This window comes from Triticum dicoccoides, chromosome 7A (genome assembly GCF_002162155.2).
Source record: "Triticum dicoccoides isolate Atlit2015 ecotype Zavitan chromosome 7A, WEW_v2.0, whole genome shotgun sequence".
NCBI lineage: Eukaryota > Viridiplantae > Streptophyta > Magnoliopsida > Poales > Poaceae > Triticum > Triticum dicoccoides.
In genome coordinates this window covers 13,510,422-13,517,903 of record NC_041392.1, presented here as the reverse complement: position 1 = coordinate 13,517,903, position 7,482 = coordinate 13,510,422, and positions in this window count along the sequence as shown.

The window sequence follows — 7,482 nt, the reverse complement described above, 5'->3', positions numbered from 1 at the left end:
AATGTCAGGCGAGCGCATTGTATCTCATGCACACACCTAGGGATCCGTCGTCACCGCGGTGGCCGGTGGAAGGGCAAGGAAACGCGGCGGCGATGCGGTTGGAGAGCGGGGAGATGGCGGATAGGAAGTCGCCGCAGGTGAGGCGGTGCTCGCCGTCGCTCGCGTAGACAACGAGTAGGGTAGGGTCTCGGCGCGCGGCGCGGTCGAAGGCGTGCGAGATCCTGCACGGCTCCTCCTCATCCTCCATCACTGCCATCGCCATTCCACTGTCGAGCCGACGCGCGCCAGCGGAGAAGGAAATTAAACCGACACCCAAGCGGAAGCGGATCGTGCAAAATCAGCCTTCGAGCTCAGTTTCCGTACTCTGCGGAGCGGTTCCCTGGCGGTTCTTCGGGTTTTTTCTGGAACTGGCAAATCTTTAGGGTTTTTTTACAACAGTTCGAGTTGAAAATACATTTGCACTTCATATATAGGCTAAGGGAATATCTCAGATACTTTCTCTGTTCCAAATTAATTGATTTGTAGCAAGTCAAATTGACAGATAAAAGATGTTACATCTACGACTTATGCCAGCTATATCAATGGTGATCTCGACCAACAAACTCAGGACGTCACCATTGTTCCACCCAACGTAGACTTTCAGCATCATCAAGTTGGTGAGCTTACCAACAGACTTGAGAATATTATATACCTCGCTGATCAGTTGTATGTCACCATAATCGATTTTGTTGTAAACTAAGGCCCCGTTCTGAAGCTCTCCAGGTTCAGGAAATCCTTCCAGCTTCGTGCGCCAGCTTCCAGCTTCCGCGAGGAGCTACGTGCGTTCGGGAGGCTCTAGCCAGCTTCTCATGCGCTGGCGCTGGGCTACAGGGTTGTTTAGAATGAAAGGGTGTGGACATGGGCTATTAGGGAGTACATATGGTGACATGGGCTGCAGGCCCAATTCGGAGTGAAGGATGTGGATGACCCTGCTGCGCCCACGTCTACTTGCTGGTTCCCACAGGCCACAGGGCTCGGAGAAAAGAAATCGGGAGGCGCAACGAACCGGTATGCAACTTAGCGGTGGCATTCCCTTGTAATTACATCGAACTCCCGCTTCTCGTTTTAGCGAAGCTGGCCAACCGCCGCTTCTCGTCTCCGCAAAAATTGCACGGGTCGGATCCTCGTCCCCGCGAAGCTGGACCCTCGAAGCTGGAGCGTTCAGGATCGATTCACATAGGTATTCTGGGAAGCTGGCTCGTGGAGAGGATACGAACGGGCCCTAAGTTGTATGACTCACACTTCTAGAACCAACTCGATGCATGGTCCCTATAGCAATGGCCCTTCTTTTTCTGGTGTCTCTTATTCCCTGACATAGCTTTTACATTATATGTATTATGTTCATCTACCATCTCTCAAAGACTAGATCATGTTTCATCTTCACATTTCATAAATCCGAATGTGATGGAAGAGTGTTCCAACTACTATAACTAGGTGCGACTGCTTGAGTCACGATGGTGGCGGTATATATGCACACATACACACACCAAACGTCATGATGTGCATGGTTGAAAGTTGTTGGTTCAATAGAATTGTGTATTTATATTATGTAAAGATCTAAATGATATGATTCGTCGTAGTCCTTATTTTTTTCAAGTTAGGTATGATATTTTTCAGCAACCATGAAGTAAAGCCCAAGTAAATGTAGTAGTATAGGCATCGCGGTTGCTATGCAACATTTTCAGGATGATTGACTAAACAAGTTTTGACTGATATTTTTCTTTTGAGAGCTCATGTACGGAGTTTGGCATTGTGTTGCCCGTACAAGTTGCCATTAATGTTTGGAGATCATCTCTTCTCTCTTATATATAAGACAATGCATTTACACAATATTATTGAGTATTAATTGCATAATTTGGTGAAATTGTGATGCATAATTCTTTGTAATTTACATATATAAACTGAAATATCAAGAAAACAATGACTATCAGGCATTGGGTTTGAAACACACTTTAAGAATAACTAGTAAGTACGTAAGTGCAATGCTGATTGGTATTTGGTGGAATATTAATTGCACACTCACCCCTATGAACACACACACGCGCACCCTACCCCTATGAGCACCTTCGAACTTGTACTTTATTTCTTTCATTCCTTTTCTCCTCATTCTGTATAAGCACCCGATCCACTCACTGACACGTAGTTTTGTTGTACGTATTTTCTCACCCTACCCCGGAAGCACGATGGCGACCCCGCACGCGAATGAGGAGAGGGTGCAGAGGAAGTGGCCACAAGCGATTCGAAAGCACGGGCAAAGTAGCAAACCCGCCTCCGCAGCTTCTCCAGCATGAAAAATATGAGCACGGTATGCGCACTGCGCAAAACTGCCTTTGCATGACCTGCACCACGCAGGAGATGCACACTTTGACACTTGACATAATCGGACTGAGTTCTCATCCGAACCCTAGCCCGGGACACTGCGTCACCCCCAACTCGGCCTTAGATTTTTTTTCGAAAAAAGGGGCTCCCCGGCCTCTGCATCAGAAAGATGCATACGGCCATCTTATTAACCAAATAACAAAAAGTGCTAACAAGGTTTCACAGTCTCCAGCTAAAGAAAAAGAAAAATATAAATGCAGCTCACACAGAGCGACAAACGGCTAGACACAAACTAGCCAAGAAAAAGGTGCCACAACCGGCCGGCTAAAAATAGATAGGGAAACTAATTGCCTATCCTATTACATGACCGCCATCCAAACCGGTTGAAGATATCCCGAGCTACCATCTCCCAACGGATAGATCCAGTAACCAAATGCTCCCTGGCCTCCATCGGAGTGAGTAGCAACCACGAACGGATCAGTGCCGTAGCTCGGAAAATAACCTGCAAGAAATGAAACCGTGATGTTCTGTTAAAAACCAAATCATTTCTGCAATTCCAGATAGTCCATAACAAAGCGCAAACTCCAACCCGAATATGTCTTGCTAAGTCAGGCTCAACTCCATTAAGCCATGTCCCAAATAATGCATTGACCGAAGTCGGTGGAGTAATATTAAAAGCAATATGGACCGTCCGCCAAAGAACTTTGGCCAACGGGCAATCAAAGAATAAATGCTTAATCGTCTCATCCCGATCACAGAAACTACACCTAGTAGGTCCTGTCCAATTACACTTAATCAAGTTGTCCTTTGTTAAAATAACTTGTTTATGGACAAACCACATAAACACTTTAATTTTTAAAGGAACTTTGACAGCCCAAACATACTTGGAAGTTGGAATAGCATTCGAATTAATAACATCAATATACATTGATTTAACTGTAAAAACTCCAGAACTAGTCAACTTCCAGCGTAATACATTGGGTTGGTGAGAAAGTTGAACCTCCATCAGTCTCCTAACTAGATGGAGCCATTCTTCCCAACGATTGCCCGCTAGCGGCCGTCTAAACTGAATATTAAGGGGGAAAGATTGAAATACCATTGCCACGAACACCTCACGTCGTTGAGCAATCCGATATAAAGACGGATATTGAATGGCTAAAGGTGAGTCTCCAAGCCAAGTATCCTCCCAGAAACGTGTACTTGTACCATTTCCAATAACAAATCTCGTCCTATTGAACATAGATTGATTGACTTTCATTAGTCCTTTCCAGAAAGGCGAATCAGTCGGCCTGACTGCGACCTGGGACAATGTTTTAGTCTGGAGGTACTTATTGCGGAGGATCTGCGCCCACATGGCCTCAGTCCCGGAAGAAAACTTCCACAACCACTTACTAAGAAGGCATCTGTTCTTAACTTCAAGATTTTCAATACCAAGGCCCCCTTGGTCTTTCGGTCTACAGATGATGTCCCATTTAGCAAGCCAGTATTTTCTTTTAAGTTCATCACCCTGCCAAAAGAAACGCGACCGATAGAAGTCCAGTCGTTTCCTAACACCAACTGGGACCTCAAAGAACGATAAGAGAAACATAGGCATACTCGTGAGCATCGAATTAATCAATATCAAACGGCCTCCGTATGACATGAGCTTACCCTTCCAACAACTCAGTTTTTTCTCAAATCGATCCTCGATGCACTTCCATTCTCTGTTTGTTAGCCTACGATGGTGAATCGGAATACCAAGGTAAGAGAAGGGTAAACTCCCCAACTCGCACCCAAACAATTGCTATAAGAATCCTGGTCGTCTCTGGCGCTACCAAAGCAGAACAACTCGCTCTTATGAAAGTTAATCTTTAACCCGGTCAATTGTTCAAAAAGGCATAACACTAGCTTCATATTTCTCGCCTTGGCCAAATCATGCTCCATAAAGATGATTGTATCATTGGCGTATTGAAGGATGGATACACCTCCATCAACGAGATGAGGTACCAAACCACCCACTTGACCACCCACTCGGCCTTAGATGTCGCCTCTCTTTCCTGCTCAAGCAAACGAGGAAAAACAAGCCAGTAAAAAAACATGAACAGGGTGGGCCAACATCGCTTCTCTTACAAAAAAAATGGACTTTGTCAAAGATACCAGACACATTGGAATTTGGCAGCAACAGAATTTTGTTAGAATAATATGGCACGCCATGCACAAACACATGTGGAACATGGACATCTGAGAACACATTTTATTCATACGTAATTTGGGACGACTAAATCCAGCGAATAATAATGGTTTTCCTCCAGAGTTGATCAATCGTGACATGGAAGTAGTCGAGAGAATACTGCACTCGCGCACGCACGCACGTGGGGGCCGTCATTGCTGCGGAGGCCGGTGCAAGGGCGTGGGAGCACGGCGACGATGTGATGGGAGACAGGCGGACGAGAGGTGGTCACCGCGGGCGAAGCATGGATGACGACGAGCCAAGCAGGGTCCCGGGGCGCGGTATGGTCGAACGCGTGCGAGATGCAGCACAGATCTTCTGCCGCCACGATCTCTTGGCTTGGCACTCGCTAGCAGAGAAGGAAAGCAAACCGAAACCCAAAGTGGAAGCACAACCTCGAACCTACCTTCGCGGCTTCTCCAATGCGCAGAATATGCCTTCGAGTCTCAGTTTGCGTAATCGTTTTCCCAGCATCAGAAGACGTGCAAATCTTCATTGTATTACATGGTTCGAGTCAAAATTTGAAAACACATTTGCTCTATCATCTCTGACTAGACTACAGCTGTGCTATCCCAGGTAGTATGCTTAGTAAAGGAAGAACCTCCTAGTTCACACCATGTAACGTGATGTTACCGTATGACTGATCATTCTTGGAAGCCCTAACATGCTCATCCGCCAGCCCGCTAAAGGATCGTTCAGTCCAAAAACACCAAAATGGTAGGAGCATCAGTAGATAGCTCAGCAACATGTCGTGTTGTCCCTTTTCTGGCTCCCTTCGTCTATGTCTCGTCCAAGACCTTGTTTAACAAGGAGCCTTCACCCCTGGTCGACGACAAATATGCGACATTGATCTCTTCCATGAATTCAGTACCTCACCCTTGTGCCACCCAAAGAAGTCCTTTTATGGGTCGGCGTTTGTGAGGTTACCAACAGGCTTGAAAATGTGATATGCCTCATTGATCTCTTGCATGTCACCATACGGAAGAGTGGCATGCGCCATCTAGACAAAGATTCTAGATTCACCCTTCCTGAAGCAACTCGATGGATGGTCCGCATAGAAACATTCTTCCTTTTCCCAGTGTCTCTTATTCCCCAATACAGATTTTATATTCTATTTATGTTCAACTCCTATCACTCAAGACTAACTCGTCTTTTTCCTCAGCTTTTTCAGTTTTGAACGTGATGCAAGAGTGTTCCAACTATTAGAAGTGGATGCTACTGCTTGAGTGATCATGGGTTGCTATATATATGCGTGAGAGCGCATGCGCACACACACACACCAGATGCCATGATGTTCATGGGTTGGAAGTTGTTGGCCTGTATAATTTTGCATTGATATTATTTAAAGGTCTATGACATGTTTCGTCATCATCCTTCTTTAAAATTCAAAATAATATTTTGCAGTAACCATGGTGTGAAGCCCAAGTAAAGATAGTACATCAAATGTGTTTTCGTGCCAATTTTAAGGTAATTGACATGCATGTTTTGACTGATTTTTTTTCTTTGAGAGCTCATGTCAGGAATGTGGCATTGTGTTGCTTGTAAGCTGGAATTAATGTTCGGAGATCCTATCATCTTTTTTTTTTACATAAGACAATGTTTTTGATATGCAATACTACTAAAACTGGTTATTAATTTCATAATTTGATACTGTGATGCATAATTCTTTGCCATTCAAAGTTTGGACATAGGCCATAATATCAAGCAAAACATTGACTGATATAATGGATGATACTTCTAATTCCAAAACACAATTTAAGAACAATTTAAAGGGCTGATTTTTGCAGACTGCTGATATTTAGGACATTGATTTATTTTCTTCCTAAAATTCAGTAGTTGTTTCTGTTCACTTTCCTCTCTCTTCATAGTTAAGCACCGAGTGCATTCACCGGCAAGGTGATGCTTCCTTGAACGAGTTGCCCCTTCCATATTTTCTATACCCAACCATGTAACCTAGAAGGAGGTTTCCATCCAAATAGTTTTTTTTATTTTTGCTCTTTTCTATGATTTTTTGGCAGCATTTATTGGGTGCAATATTGGATGATTGTTTGTATTTTTTATAGCAGAAGTTGGAAGCTTAATTATGCATGAAAACAGACTGTACACGACTGCTACACAAAATAGCCGATTATGCTATTCTCCTAGCAGAACATGCATTAATTTTTTTTTAAAGGAGGATAACTTCTGGCCTCTGCATGCATTAGGACGATGCATGCAGCCATATATTATTAATAGAGCAAAATTCAGTAGCTGAACACCATCGGCCTGGAAAAAGGAAAAAAATAAACCCTGAGGCCATACACGATAGTAACTCCCCCAGATAACCGGTAACCCTATGATAAAAGACAGAACATAAACGATTAAAATACACAACTCCTAGGCTACGCCTTCAACAAGGAATCGCCGCACGTGCGCTGATGATGGCGAGTCCACCACAAGGTTGAACTTCGGATTCTCATCCCCAAAGCAAAGCTTCAATCCACCACCTTCAGCAAGGACACGGCGACGATGCAGGCGCCCGACAGCATAGCCCGATCACAGATCTTGTGTTTCCACCAGAGTGCATAAGTTTGTTGTTGAAGCTGTCTGTACCATCCGCCTTTATCCGCCCACCGATGCCTCGATAGCTGGATACCTTTGGAGAAGACAACGGAAGACAAAGACGCCACATACCGCCTGCCTCCCGCTACTGTCGCACCACCTTCGATCCAGCAACAACAAACTAAACTTGACACCTCCGCTAGAGCCGCTGTGCATCACCTGCCGGTAGCAGGCATGACTTGACGTCTCCGTATAGGACGTCGTGCGTAGCATCCGCCAGTAGCACATCCACCGGTGGCTTCACCTGCCGACAACAGGCACCGCCCGACAACTCCGAGAGAGGCTCATGTGTCACCTGCCGAGCCGCATCGAAC